This window comes from Euprymna scolopes, chromosome 23 (genome assembly GCF_053919585.1).
Source record: "Euprymna scolopes isolate OS-2025 chromosome 23, ASM5391958v1, whole genome shotgun sequence".
NCBI classification, from domain to species: Eukaryota; Metazoa; Mollusca; class Cephalopoda; order Sepiida; family Sepiolidae; genus Euprymna; species Euprymna scolopes.
This window is the reverse complement of record NC_136504.1, coordinates 14,422,978-14,439,486: the sequence shown is the minus strand read 5'-3', so window position 1 is coordinate 14,439,486 and position 16,509 is coordinate 14,422,978.

Genomic DNA, 16,509 nt, shown 5'->3' with positions numbered 1-16,509 from the left:
AGTTCAAGTTTTCAATCAATTTGTGAATAAAAACCAAAAGATATCCGAAGACAAGCAAATAAAATAAAATTAAAATTAAAATTAAATGAAAATAATTAAATAAAAGAATTGCTTATCAAACCAAAGCAAAATAGTCTTTAAAAATCAAAGGCAGTTTTTATCAAGATTATATTTGTAAGCTAGCGCAAGTGAAAATATTATAATCTTAAATCATTAAAATCGCCAGATTTAAATTCTATCTTCTAAAAATAAGGAAGTGGTAGGAGAATTTAACTTTAAGATGGAGGAGAAAGAAATAAAAAGAAAAAGAAAAGAAAAGAAAAGAAATAAAATAAAGGGAGCGTCTAACTTATTAATCTTGAATATGAAATATATATATATATATATATATATACACAGTAATAAGTATTTATATATAGTGATATGTAGTAAGATTGCACATCTAACAAATAAGGCTCCCAAAATTCATACAAGAATTATATGCAAGTATTAAGTACGAGGAAGAATTTAGTTTTAAGTGAGACTCTTCGAGATGTTGGAAGTTCAATCATCTGCATGCGATACTAAAACTACAAATTACTTAGGACTTGTACTCGATCATGGCTAACGGGAGGTAAGTATGTTTTCCCCATAGATTGACTGAAAGGTTCCGTTCGAAATTCCGCGCAGATTCCCGAGTTCGACAGAAAGATTATCGTATGCAACAGAAAGATGCCCAGGTTCAGCAAGATACACATTAAGAAGATCAGAGATTACATCGGCCGAAACGTTGTAAAAATCGCACTCAAGATGAAAACAGTATTTCGGAGGATCCAAATAATACAACTCGTATTTGTTCAGAGTATTACTGAATCGTTTGTTTATTTTTAATCATTTTTTGTATGATTTTGGTGTTATAATAACCGATTGTCATTTTTTAAAATTCAATTCATATATTTTTTATATTTATGGTTAGTGCAGGTGAGACTTTCTAGGTAGATTTTCTAACTAGAAAAGAGTCTCGTTGTCCACGGTTTGTATTTAATGATACGAAGATTCAAAAGTTAATAAAATAACATAAACCTCATCAGTTTCATGATTAGGAGAAGAGGACTATTTTCAAAAGTTTTGTATTTAAATGATGTTAAACAACCCGAGATTTGTTAGAATATAATGGATCTCCGGTTGTCTAAAATCATGCGAGCGGAGAACAGTAAAAAAAAAATGTACAATGTAAAAACGTTGATAACTATTTTCTTTTTCTTTTTTGTTTACGTCATTTATTTATATTATCATATCACTCTCCTTTTTTTCCGCAGCTACTGCTACTAATGTAACTTCTCATAAACAATACATTGGAACCAGAACTGATTTCTTGGCCTTTTGACTAGGAACAAAGTGAAGTATATGTTCTGATACTACTTTTCTGTCCTTGAACAGTGGAGGAGAAATCCTTCTAGACTGAAGAAATTATTATTTTTGTTCCCTTCAAGAGTGCCACATTTGGGAGGACTGGATTTTTCTCACAGTAAAAACCGACATTGTATCTAACTCTTTCCTCGTGGGAAGGCTAGTAAATAGGTCCAATACATTAGAACAAACAAACGTTAAACAAAAAGAAGCACATCGAACGAAACAACCCTGAATTCATAATAGCTGACAGAATTTTGATTGACCGGCGTAGTGCCCCAATATATAAAGCATTCTGTTGTGATCCTTCTATCACTTCTAGTCTGATTTGCTCTTCTCGCTACTGCCTAAAACATTCAATGTGGAAACAACTAAACAATCAAGAAAGATTATATATGGTATTTTCTTTATGTGTTGTATGTTTTTGCTGTACTTAAAATATTTCCCTTGTATGGACACCCGGCACGATATTATTAGTATCACCTATGTTCAAAGATAAACATATTCACCTAAATGGTCTGATTAACGTAGTTTCAAAATATATTCAGTTATTCGTGTCTATCTCCAAAACTCTTGTAGAAGAAGTGTGTGACGTATATGCATTTTATGGAAATCCAGCCCGAACGGAAACCACACGATATTATCGTACACTCTACGTCTAAACAGAAAAAAAAACTTACTACGTAATATGGTTGATACAATTTCAGAATATATCTGATCAGGTGGATTCATCTCATAAAACCAGTGTAGAAATGTATGACATTTGGACATCCGGCACAAACGCAGACCCTACGATATTATTTACTATTTTTAGACAGAATAAAATGCTACATTTTGTCTTTAGCCCGAAATGTAAGTTATTTCGAGTTTCACCTTATCCACAGCAACACAATCAGACAATAAAAAAATATACTTGTGTCTTTTTTTAATTGTATTTTTGGCGATTGAGCGATCGCATTTTAAAAAAATGGGTGGAGGGTGATAATGTAAGTACAAAAATGAAATTGCCCTAGCGTATTAATATATAGATAAATATTTGCATGGAGAATGTGTCATGAAATTTGATACTGTTGTCTATGGAGAGTAAAGCGAATTAATTCATATCGTAAACTAATTATGTTTGACGTATTTCACTGACAGATACATAAATAAATTTTTACAGTTCAAGTTGGAATATTCTAAGACGTCTCAAAAGATTATAATTTTGAAGCAAACATACTTACAAAAATATACGTATCTTCAGGAGAACCTATAATATAATAGTTCGACGCTTACCTTCGCTCTTTACGGAGTTCAAATTTGCCAAATCTACTCGGCAAGAGAATGAAAGTAGATTCAATTTAAACGAACAAAAGAAGAGAAGAAAACGCAAATCTCAGCTAAAGCAATTCAATTGCGCATGCGTGTTTTTTTCCCGCGACGCCATCTTGTCGCCCGGATGCGGAAAGACCTAATTTTACTCCGATGAGTTTTCTTCATTTAATCTGCTTTTCACCTTTGGAGCTTTCTGCATATTTCGAATTTTTAAATTCCAGAATATTCTTCCGAGACAGAATATCTCGAGGAAACCGGAAGACTGTATCAACGCGTGAACTCTATCGCCTACTCGAGTATTTAACACGAAAGGGTTGTCTATATTTATACGAAAGAGAAATATTGTTTGTCCCCTTGTAGAATAAACTAAGAATTATAGACAGGGAAGAACGGTGGGGAGTTAGACGACTCAGAAAAGCAGCACATATACTGGGCAACCATAACCTACTAAACAGACCTAGTATATAATTTAATACATCAAATATGGGAAACATTAATTTCGATAGATAAAATCACAATTATATATATATATATATATATATATATATATATATATATATATATATATATATATAATTGTGATTTTATGTATCGAAATATCGGTGGATAATTGTATTTTAAAAACAATTGTATTTTAAAAACAATATATATATATATATGGATAGATAGATAGATAAACATAATTAAACTAATGTACTTACACACACACACATATGTATATATATATATATATATATATATATATATATATATATATATATATATATATAATTTGAGGTTGGTATTTTTAAAAAGTAGGGTAATAATGAAATATAACGAGGTTAATACAAGAATGCTCAATACGGACGTAGAGCAAGTTACATTTTCATACTGCTTATGTAAAGAAAAATTGAATATATATATGTGTGTATGTGTGTGTGTATGTGTGTATGTGTTTATATATATGTTGTTATTATTTAAACGGGAGTATTTGCTTAAATCATTACAAGATTGTTTCTATAGATGGGATAAGCAAATTATCCAGCCTATGCCATAAGACAATTTAAGCAATTTATTATTTTTTTTTTTTTTTTGCTTAAATTGTGTTATGACATGGGCTGGATAATTTGTTTATCCCGTCTATAGAAACAATCTTGTAATGATGTAAGCAAATACTCCTGAGGTTTAAATAATAAAAACATATTAAGCTCTACCAACGTATCGAGCACTTTTTCCCTGTTTTCTTTTTTTACCAAATATACCGCTTAATATATATATATATATATATATATATATATATATATATATATATATATATATATATATATATATATATATATATATATAAACATTATCTTGCTACACGATCATGACAATGTTGGGATCAATCAGTCATAAATAACAAAAGAGCTCGTCAAGCGAAACTAAAAATTTTCTACAAAAGATCAAATCCTCAATTTTTTTCAAGGTGATTGGATCTTTCGAAAGAAACAACTAAAGACCTCGCGTAACGAGGTCTTTAGTTGCTTATAACTAATTAGCCGAAACATTGGTATGCGTGTATAGTGATATTAAAAAATGTTTATTTAGATACAAACACTCTTAGACAGGGTTCAGAAGAGATTCGCCAACCTAATAGGTCCCGCATGGTCATCTAGGATTCAACCTCTGTCCCATCGACGAAATTTGGCATGCATCTGCCTGTTTTACAAGTACTTTAATAGTAGGTGATCCGACAAACTACAAGCCATTCTATGCCCTCGACGTAAATACCCCCGACACACCGACAAGCAGCAAATTCCCACTCTTACACAGTAGAGATCCCCAGATTCCAGAAAGCCTTTTAGTCTAATAGTTTCTTCCTAGTACTGCGAGACTTTGGAATTCTATTCCGGGCACTTGCTTCATTGACTGTACTAACATGCAGAAGTTTACGTTTAATGTAAACAGACTTCTTGCTGCTCAACTCCCTATATATTATCCTTGCAAGTTATGTTCCAAATAAGAGCGCCCTACATTAAAGTGGCCCTGTGCGATATCGTCAGTGAGTGCTCAAGAAACAAATCGATTAACCCTTTATGACCTGATTAAACTAATTCGTTCAGTCGTAAATAAATGAAGATAACGACACAGATAAAGTGGGAATTGTACGTATTAGATAAATGTCCGGGTAGATGTCAGATTCCTCCAGATTGCAACTGTCCATTGCTTACATTCAGTAGGCCGCCATCTGTCTCAGAGAGTGGAGGATTTCGTTTGTTTATCATAAACACATTTTATTTCAAGCACTATGGATAATAACCACGGTAAGTTTAGAAAATGCAAAAATTCTAAGTGGTAGTTTAACTGTTGAACTTCATAATTTTTTCAAGTTTGAAGACAATCATAGAATCATTACCCCTTTGAAGTAATTTAAATTAACAATAAATATCTTTTTGACGTAACTTAAATTAACAATAAATATTTTTTTAACGTAAATTAACAATAAATATCTTTCTGACGTAACTTAAATTAACAATAAATATTTTTTGACGTAACTTAAATTAACAATAAATATATTTTAAACATCCACATAATAATTCAGGTCATAAAGGGTTAATAAAAGTATTTTTGTATTATTTAGATTAATCGGAAAAATGTTCTCAGCTTGAGTTTTATTTTCACAACGTTTCGGTCGATGTAACCTTTGACTTTCTTCACGTGCATAAGTCGGCATACTTAGTAAAGGGAAATGGTATAACTCTATACTGTCGAGGTTTCGTATTTAGGTTCTAGTTGAAAGTAAATAAAGTTAATAAAAATGGTACTTGTACAGTTTAATCAAGACATTAAAAAATGAAAATATCGTAAAACAGTTATATTGTACGTATCTATTTTGGACTGAAGATCTCTATTGAAAAAATATTTCACTTAATTTGATCGAGTATTTTTTTTATTTTTTACAGCGGAAAAACACGTTTTTATATGAGCACGTTGAAATCAGCCATATTGGAATTTTTTGAACACGCCACGGGGAGATAACTCCAGTTAAAGCGCCAACATTCCCTTCCGATCTTTTCTTTTTAAAAATCGAACCTTTTGCTCGGTATCATAACAAATAGTGTTTTCGCTGTAAAAAGAAACTACTTGATGAAATAAAGTGAATTTTTTTTTCGAAGGACTTCGTTTCGTAACGGATACATACAATATAACCTTTTTTCGATATTTTCATTTTTTAATGCCTCGCTTAAACTGTACAAGTACGATAAAAATATCAAGCGAAACACTTGGGGATATTATTTCTAAATTATGTTTAAAAAGGGGGGGGGGTAAAGTTTAATTAAATCCATTAACGAATTTTAAGTTCTTAAAGCTTAAATTTACGAAACAAAGGATGCCGATAAAACATAACTGTTGAAACCACGTGTTGTCCCGTGGTATCTATTTTTAATTCTCATTAATGGGATGTATTAGACCTCTAATTATAATTCGCAGTTAGTACACATATGTAACGTTGTCCAGAACCAACACACGTTGTGTGCAGATTCAGTCGCATAGCAGACCAAGACAAAGAATAGGACATAACTCCAACTCGCTTTCTGTAGCAACAAAATTTATTTTCTCATTAGTACAGCCGAGACGTCACCCACGTGATCTAGAACTTTTTCCACGTCTCTCACAAGATCTCGAACGTTATCTTGTCTCTCTCGTGATCGTTCTCTTTCATTTTTTTTATAGTTCCCCCACCGGTGACGGCACTTCGCATGAATTTACATACGCGGATCCGCGCTCTGTTGCACATACATCGTAATTTAGTAGAATTTAAAGATAATAATGACAACAACTTAATATATTAGAATTATTTTTCACATCTTTTTTTTTTATAGAATTGTTCATTAATATTCAAGGGAGATAATCCTAGATACTTCCATCGGATTTACTTCCTATTAATTGTGTTTTGACTAAACGTGTGTTAACGTTTTAAAAAAAATCTATAATTTCAATAGATTTCCCCCCTTTTTTTTTCTTTTTCCCCTTCACGAGATAATAAATATATTAAAAAATATCTAGATGAAAATTCAAAAAAGTACTTATCGAATAAAGAGGTCAGGCAGACGCCATAAGTACAAATAAGAAGATAAGAAAACCGGCAGACGAGATTCACTCGCTCGTATGAACGGGTTTGGGAGACGCGTTTGTTCTCTGTATCTCTTTCTCTTTTCACGAAAAAACACATATAAAATTAACATATAAGCTATACTTATTTAAAATGAAAGTAGCTTCATCAACAAATGCTCTTTGCTCCTTAGTTGTTGCCGTGTAGATATGCACGTGTGACGCATAGAGCCGAATCTCACAATCGAAAAGTTGGTTTGCGACAAATGGAAGAATACACACTTTAATACATTTGACCTGATATTTAGTTTTACTTTTCTGTCAGCGCATTCTTACTTGCACGCGAGAAGCTACTAATCAGAACCATGTCTACACAGGACTATGTGAGAAGTTTACAGCGAGATGTTCACTTTACTGTAATATAGCCGCGTCAACATTTTAGGGGATGGTGTGAACGGAACGTCATGGACTCAGAGGGGTGGAGATGGAAAGGAAGAGACGGGGAAGCAAAGATTAAAAAAAAAAAAAAAAAAAAAAAAAAACGCGTGGCGATTGGCAAGTTACGCTCGACGAGCACGCGATCCTTCTCTCCCGCTATACGTTTTCGTTAATACTCCGTCGCAAGGAACATAAGAAAAGAAAAGGTTTTAACAAAAGACCTTCATTCCTCTTTCTACGGCCACACGTGACTCCTTGTCTCGGTTGGTACGTCACCCACGTCTCTAACATGATAATCGGTCTTATCACAAGTTCGTTATTTTATAATGTTTCCCTTCTTCCTTGTCGTGATGTCATTTCACATACGGCTCGATAATTTGCATACAGTTGCCATACGCGCGTCCGCAAATTGTTACAGTGCTACCCCTTTCTGCAGTCGAACTTGGTGAAAATTGTCGTCGTGCCAGAGAGATTTACGTCCATAAGTTTGTCTTGTACCGTCTTCTGAGAGCCAGTAGTTTCTGATGCGGTGTATCGAGATCCGATCGACGTAGCAGTCAGGTATAGAGATTACACTATATTTAAACCCGCATATTAGTACAGTAAATGAAGCAAGAAACAGGGAGGAAATTCCAACGGTGATAGACCTTCTAAAAAGCCGTATCAGAGTATTAACTTTTGTCAAAATCAGATTTTTCTTTCTTTTATCGATTTTTTTATAATTATCGTTTTTATTATTATTATTATTATTATTATTATTATTATTATTTATTTATTTTATTATTTTATTATTAAAATTTGTAATTTTACCTTTATTATTAAAATTTATTATTATTATCATTATTATTATTATTATTATTATTATTATTTTAATTTTATTAATGATGTATTAATATTGTTAATTTATTATTGTTTTAATATTATTTTATTATTATTATTTATTAAGATTATTATAATTGTAATTATTAATTTTATTTTATTATTATTACTATTTTATTACTAGTTTTAGTCTTATTGTTATAATTCTTTTTGTTTTATTATTATTATTATTATTATTATTATTATTATTATTATTATTATTATTATTATTATTATTGGCTCACATGGAGCTTTCACACAAGTAAACAAACGATCTGATTGGAAACCTGTGGTGTTCTCTGGAAGCTGAGTGACAACAAGTCTCCCCAGACGTCCTGCTCTCTCCACCTCCTTCTATAGCATTTGCAAATGAATTTGAATCATCGCAACAGCTGCTTAGCATTGATTTCTCGCTCGTAGTGGTAATTGGTTTATACTGGAATTTGATCCCAGTTCTCTTTGCGCTTGTCCAGCCGAGGTCTGGTTGGCGCTCGGTCTTTCAGTCCTTATTGACCCTTCTCGGCCCTTTGGTATCACTTTCTTTTTTTGGAGGGAACGGTGATGAAACAATGGGGGGATGCATGTTGGGGATGTAGAACTTGTAGATATGCAGTTACGGTATTCTTCATTCCCTGTAACGCTTATTCGTTATATTGTCGTCTTGTATTATTCTCCGCATTCAATGGTTTTCTTTAATATTTCAGTAGTTTTCATTATCGTTAGTTGTTGTACTTTTGCAGTTATTCCTCTGATTCCAATTTCTGACGTTCTTTTTTCGACGTTTTTCGGAATTGTTCGTAGTGCTCCTACTATTATCGGTACTATTTTTATTTTCTTCATCATCCAAATCCCTTTTAACTCTCTGGCTAACTCTGTGTATTTGGTTCGTTTCTCCTTTTCTTTCATACTCACCCTGTGGTCAGCTGGGACTGCAAAGTCTACGATTTGACAGAATTTTTTTTTCTTGTTAATTATTACGACATCTGGTCTTCTTGCTTGGATGGGTTTGTCCGTTTGTATATCCATGTCCCATAGGATTATGTGGTTATCGTTTTCGAGTGCTGTTGCGGGTTTATGCTTGTACCATTTGTTTGTACGCTCAAAATGCAGTCGTTTGCACAATTCCCAGTGTACCACCCTCCCCACTTGGTCATGCCTGGTTTTGTATTCCTTTTGGGCAAATTTGCTGCATTCACTTACTATATGGTTTTATTATTATTATTATTATTATTATTATTATTATTATTATTATTATTATTATTATAATTGGCTCATAAAGAGCTTTCACACAGGTTATCAAAGATCTATCCTTAATAAGAACCTGTGGTGTTTCCTGGAAGCTGTGGGACAACAAGTTTCCCCAGGTTTCCAGTACTCTCCACCTTTTTCGATAACATTTGTAAATGATTTTGTATTATCGCAACAGCTGCTTACCATTGATTAGTAATTAGTAACAGCCATTAGTCTTCACTGGAATTTGAGTGGCAATAAGCCTCCCCAATGTCCCGGTTCTATTCGCACTTGTCCAGCGGAGGTCTGATCTCTCCTCGGTTTTTCCTTCCTCCTTGACTACTCAGTCTCTTTGGGGGGGATGTAATAATGAGGGATAGGGTGGCGTTAAAGAACTTATAGATACGCCGCTTCAACGTTCTTGGTGCCATGCAGCGCTTCATGTTTTGCCTCTATAGCAGTTTGTCTGGCCCCCGCATGTGTCTCATGCGTGTTAGTCTCCACATTCAAGGGTTTTTCTTAATATTTCAGCTGTTTTCATTATTATTATTATCATTATTATTATTATTATTATTATTATTATTAAAATAATAATTTACTGGTCCGTACTCCAATTTTACGAAAAAAAAAACACCATCATCGCAAACATAGATTAATGAAAAAAAAAAAACGCCGATTATAGTCGCTTTTAATCAGTTAAAAATTGTTAAAACTATTTTCGTTTCTAAAATTTAAAAAAAAATGGCTGTCTGATTACAGTTTCAAATTGGTTATTTCATTTTATAATAGAAGAAAAATCATGTTGAGAAGAGACTGTAATTTTTTTATTATATTTTTTATAATTTAAATTCAATTGAATTGGCATCTGTTCCTTTATAGCTTATCTAAAAACATTATTCAGTAAAAAGAAAACAATGTGTTGTGTGTTGGATTTTAATTGACAAAATCTAAATGTTTTACATCACATTTTTTAGCTTTAAAGGGTTAAAAAAGAATTTACTAAACAATTTTTTTTTTTAAATTCGTCGTTATTTGTTTTATTTTATTTATTTTATTTATAACTTGCAGGACGCGTTAAGCAGCGTTGCCCGGTGGAATCCTGCCCCCTTGCAAAAAAGTAAACTACGATTGTTGCTGGTTGCCACTGCTGTCTCTGAACAATTGCGGACACTGGCGGCCCTGGCCGAAACTAAATTATCTGGCTGTCACTGGCGATTAATGCTGGCTTCGGGCGATAACATGCAGGTACTGTTTGAATTAAGGGAATGCGTAAATCAGTATGAATTAATAAAATGACGAAAAATGGTCCATTAGAATAAAAATCGAAAGTATAAACAGAAGTTTTAGATGTTAGGGATTCTCACTGTATATGAACTGTTTAGCGTGATCGAAATCAATGGTAACAGTTCTGGCTGTTTCTGTTTATATTAATAGTATTAAAGTCCAGTTTTATGTCTTTTTTTTTTACGTGTAAAACAAAACAACTACGATTTTTTCACTTCACTTCTTGGAGTATTTTCATGTTAAGAACGGTGTTTGAAATAAATATCCCAAAGTCCCCATGTTAAGAACAGCTTTCAGAATATACACCGCCAACCTCCCCCAACAGTGTTCGGAATAGACACCTTTAACATCCCCATGTAAAGAACGGCTTTCGGAGTAGACAATCACCTCTTGGGAAATAATTTCCCAAATTTAACAATGATAATCGTTGTCAACATACCTACTCGAAAATGCTAAAAGAATTGGGAGTGGGATTGCAGTGTCGGTTGAAGAGAAGCAGTTTTTTATCGTGCGTGCGTACAAACCTGGCAGTCAATGAATTAGAGTGCATAATATATGTCTTTATCTCTCTATAAGTGCTTGTCTCCGCAAATTTTAAATGAGATTTTCGTAATCAGCATAGTTGACAACCTATAAACATCGTTATTCTAAAGAAAATTGTGGAGGTGGACCTAATGTACAAATTTACCCGTCACCCATAAAAAAAAACAAAGTTAACGCGTGCATAATGTCGAGAAGCCAGTGGGTGATAAATGTTGACATTTATTTTTTAATTCTGTGATGATCATAATAGATTGCCCAGCGGAGGTATATTTTTAAAACAGTACATATAAATAAAAAGTAACTATGTTTGAAAAATATAATTAATTACTGGAACAAATGTACAAAGCGTGCAAGCGAGTGAGAGAGAGACGAAATAAATGTTTTTTCTTCTGCATCGCAATGTTTTCTCTTTGACATAAAAAGAAATGTAAAAAGCGAGAGAGAAATTCAGAGAATGAGAGAGTCTTGAAAGAATATATACAAAAATAGGGAAAGAGAGAGGGAGAGAGAGAGGGAGAGAGATAGGAAATGCAAATTTACGCCGTAAAATATAAGAAAGTAAACGTAGCAATTTACTCAGAGGGTAAAAGTAGGTATTATTGCGATGCCATATTTGAATGCTACATTAGCGTTCGTTTAGCATGCGAATACCGTTAATGCGGAATATAGGAATGGTCAGAGCCCAGCCAATCAGATTGAGCGAAATTACTCTGGGAAGACTATAAATTTTTATTGAAAAAGGAAAAGATTATCTTATATCTATGTGTTTATGATCTAATTACGAAGGGTGAAATCCCATAACTGTCGAAAGTGCGGAATTCTTCGCGGTGATAACTGGTGCGGTAAGAAGACTTGATATAGAAACTACTTCCTCTAAAGATGGTTGCGATTGTGATTGTGCTCATAAGATGAAATGTAGGATTTTATTCGTTTAAAATTGCGTTCTAATGTTACATAAGATGGTGGCTAATAGTCTACACATAAATTTGTATGTGCAATGTGAAATTTGTATGTTGTTGCAAACCTAGGGTACTTTGGTCCAGTGGGGAATTGAAGCAATCAAAATATTATATATGGAGACGTGTTTCAAAATTGTTTAACTACCGTAGAATTTCCATGGATTCTGCTAGTTCTTCTTCTTCTTCTTCTTCTTCTTATTATTATTATTATTATTATTATTATTATTATTATTATTATTATTATCTCAAGAAAATGAATTCAGCGGTGCATGATAATTATGAAGTCTTTCTGTTCAGTTCTAGACAATTGGGCGTGGCTTTTATTTTATCTATGTTTACAGATCAATAGACGTTATTGTTAAATCTCACGTTGATGTTGTTGAAGAGTTGCATAGAAATGTCCATGATACGAGGAGATAATTTTAATGGACTTTCTAAATTTGGCAAGAAGTCAGATGAACAGCTTGAACTGAAGGTCACCATCATTGAACTATTTATTGTATTACTACTTTAGTTGACTAACACCGACAAGAAACCCTTTAGTCTTTCTCACAATAACTTTTTATGTACTTTAACGAATAATGATATTTAATAACAAAGAAGGTTTGACCGGAAAACATATACAAATAAAACATTAGAATTTGAATTGGAAATTTTCTATAATCAATTAGGATTTATGAGAGCAAACGAAAGCTGCTGAAAATCGGTCTAAAGAGCTGTTCTTTGCGAGGTCTGTTTAACGTCAATCAGTTTAAGTCCCAAATCTACATAACTTGACACACCGATTGGTATATATAAGTAAATGATTAACCTATATATATATATATATATATATATATATATATATATATATATATATATATATATATATATATATATATATAATATAAAGCTGAATGTCTGTGTGTGTGTTTGTGTGTGTGTGTTTGTGTGTCTGGTCACGAATGGGCTCCTATATGGTTGACTATTTTAAAACACTGATTACGCTGCTACATCAATAGCAAGTAGTTCTTGACCTTTTGGTAAAGATCAAAGTGTAGTATCTGTTCCGGCAGATACTGCAAGCTATGACTAGCTAGGACTAGCTATGACTAGCAAAGACCAGATGTGGGGGCAACCCCACATGCCTGACCTTTAACCAGCTCCCATTTCCCACCTCTCGGGAGCTGGTCCCCCCTTTCCCTTCCCCCTCCCTTCACTCCTCACATTAAAAATTGGCCTTGTGCCTAATTTGCTCGGTGGGGGAGCAAATAAATACCATCTGTTCCGGCAGATACTGCAAGCTATGACTAGCTATGACTAGCAAAGACCAGATGTGGGGGCAACCCCACATGTCTGACCTTTAACCAGCTCCCATTTCCCACCTCTCGGGAGCTGGTCCCCTTTTCCCCTTCCCCCTCCCTTCACTCCTCACATTAAAAATCGGCCTTGTGCCTAATTTGCTCGGTGGGGGAGCAAATAAATACCATCTGTTCCGGCAGATACTGCAAGCTATGACTAGCTATGACTAGCTATGACTAGCAAAGACCAGATGTGGGCGCAACCCCACATGCCTGACCATTAACCAGCTCCCATTTCCCACCTCTCGGGAGCTGGTCCCCTTTTTCCCTTCCCCCTCCCTTCACTCCTCACATTAAAAATCGGCCTTGTGCCTAATTTGCTCGGTGGGGGAGCAAATAAACACCATCTGTTCCGGCAGATACTGCAAGCTATGACTAGCTATGACTAGCAAAGACCAGATGTGGGGGCAACCCCACATGCCTGAAGTTTAACCAGCTCCCATTTCCCACCTCTCGGGAGCTGGTCCCCTTTTTCCCTTCCCCCTCCCTTCACTCCTCATATTAAAAATTGGCCTTGTGCCTAATTTGCTCGGTGGGGGAGCAAATAAATACCATCTGTTCCGGCAGATACTGCAAGCAATGACTAGCTATGACTAGCTATGACTAGCAAAGACCAGATGTGGGGGCAACCCCACATGCCTGACCTTTAACCATCTCCCATTTCCCACCTCTCGGGAGCTGGTCCCCTTTTTCCCTTCCCCCTCCCTTCACTCCTCACATTAAAAATTGGCCTTGTGCCTAATTTGCTCGGTGGGGGAGCAAATAAATACCATCTGTTCCGGCAGGTACTGCAAGCTATGACTAGCTAGGACTAGCTATGACTAGCAAAGACCAGATGTGGGGGAAACCCCACATGCCTGACCTTTAACCAGCTCCCATTTCCCACCTCTCGGGAGCTGGTCCCCTTTTTCCCTTCCCCCTCCCTTCACTCCTCACATTAAAAATCGGCCTTGTGCCTAATTTGCTCGGTGGGGGAGCAAATAAATACCATCTGTTCCGGCAGATACTGCAAGCAAAGACCATATGTGGGGGAAACCCCACATATAAGACCTTGGTCAATGTAGGGGCAACCCTTCATACCAATTGTCACTATCCAGCTCCCCTGCTCCCCGGGGAGTTGGTCCCCATTTCCACTTAACTGCTCACATTAAAAATCGGCCTTGTGCCTAATTTGCTCGGTGGGGGAGCAAATAAATACCATCTGTTCCGGCAGATGCTGCAAGCTATGACTAGCTAGGACTAGCAAAGACCAGATGTGGGGGCAACCCCACATGCCTGACCATTAACCAGCTCCCATTTCCCACCTCTCGGGAGCTGGTCCCCCTTTTCCCTTCCTTCACTCCTCACATTAAAAATCGGCCTTGTGCCTAATTTGCTCGGTGGGGGAGCAAATAAATACCATCTGTTCTTCAGATGCTGCACTTCATTTTCTTGTTCTCTTTCGGTGGAGGAGAAATCCTTCACGACTGAGACAATTTTTATTTTTGTACCTTTTCTCCACATTAAAAAAACGACCCTGGTGTCTAACTCTGTCCCGTGGGGAGGCATAGTAAATAAGTACATATAATGATAGAAGATGTATCGAGACACAGGAATGGGTATGTTTGATCTGACAGAACAGTGGTTCATTAAAATTGTGGGGTCTGTGTTCGCGCCTAGTTCACAAAGTATGGAAATAAAAAAATTACAAATTAAAAAAAAAAACGTTTACAAGTGTTTTTCATATAGATGTACATAAGAATACTTTGATAAGTATGTTTTAACTTAAATAGGAATGGTATATTAAAATCGTGGGGTCTTCGTTCGCGCCTGGCCTCCATAGAATGGAAATAGGCACAAATTCTAATAAAGACTTTTCATATCTATCTGCGTAAGTATACTTTGATAATTATGTTTCAGTTTGATGAAATATGGTATAATAAAATTATGGGGTGTTCGTTCGCGCCGGACCTCCATAGAATGGAAATATGTCACAAAGTTTAACAAGCTTTTTTTTAATATAGATCGACAGAATATTGTGATAAGTGTTTCAGTGTGAACAGGTATGTTATAATAAATTATGGGGTTTATCTATTTTATTTTTACTTTCATCATATTTTGCTTTGGTTTTGATACCCCCAAATTCATTACAACCCTTCCTTTTCATAACCTATCATAGTTTCATAAATCAGAGTCCATTTTCTGTAGGCTGTTTTTGAACCCAGTCAACGACGGGTACTTTTGCTAGTATATATATATATATATATATATATATATATATATATATATATATATATATATATATATATATATATATATAAGCACGCCAGCAGACATTGCCAGGTTGTAAAATACGCTTTAATATGATATTTAGATTAATGAAGATTTCGTATTTATTATTATATTATATTGAACCCAATACATAGTAATGATTTCAAAAGTTAAAAAAAAAAAATGACTCGTATGAGACCAAAACGATTAGCTTACGATTTACTTTTTGTTTAACGTTAATGTTTTGCTATGAAGACATGTTTGCTGCACGGTAAAACTTAAAACATAAACGTTACGCCTGCAATGTAAATTAGCTAGATCTTTTGATGATGAATGCAATTCGACGACCCATATATAACAAAGTTGTTTTTTTTAGTAAATAGAAAAAAAGGTTATAATATGATTATCAATACACAAAAAAAAAAATTATAGAAGTACACACAGAGAGACACACACACACAATCATATATATATATATATATATATATATATATATATATATATATATATATATATATATATATATATATATATACTAGCATTTCAGCCCGACGTTGCCCGGGTGTTTGGAGGTGTATGTTGAGCAAAAAAAAAAACGGTCAATTTTTTTTTTAAATTTGACCCCATTTAAGACCCCTTAACATTTATTGTTTTGGACTCAAATAAAGTTATAAAGTTAGATCCATATCGAAGGAACCTATATCTAAAATTTCAAATGTTTAGACCAAAAATTGTCGGAGGTATTTGGTAGAGTTCTCAAAAGTCAAATCGTTGAACTTTGACCCCTTAACAGCCAAATTCCTACCCGAAAACCGATCACAAAGATTTTT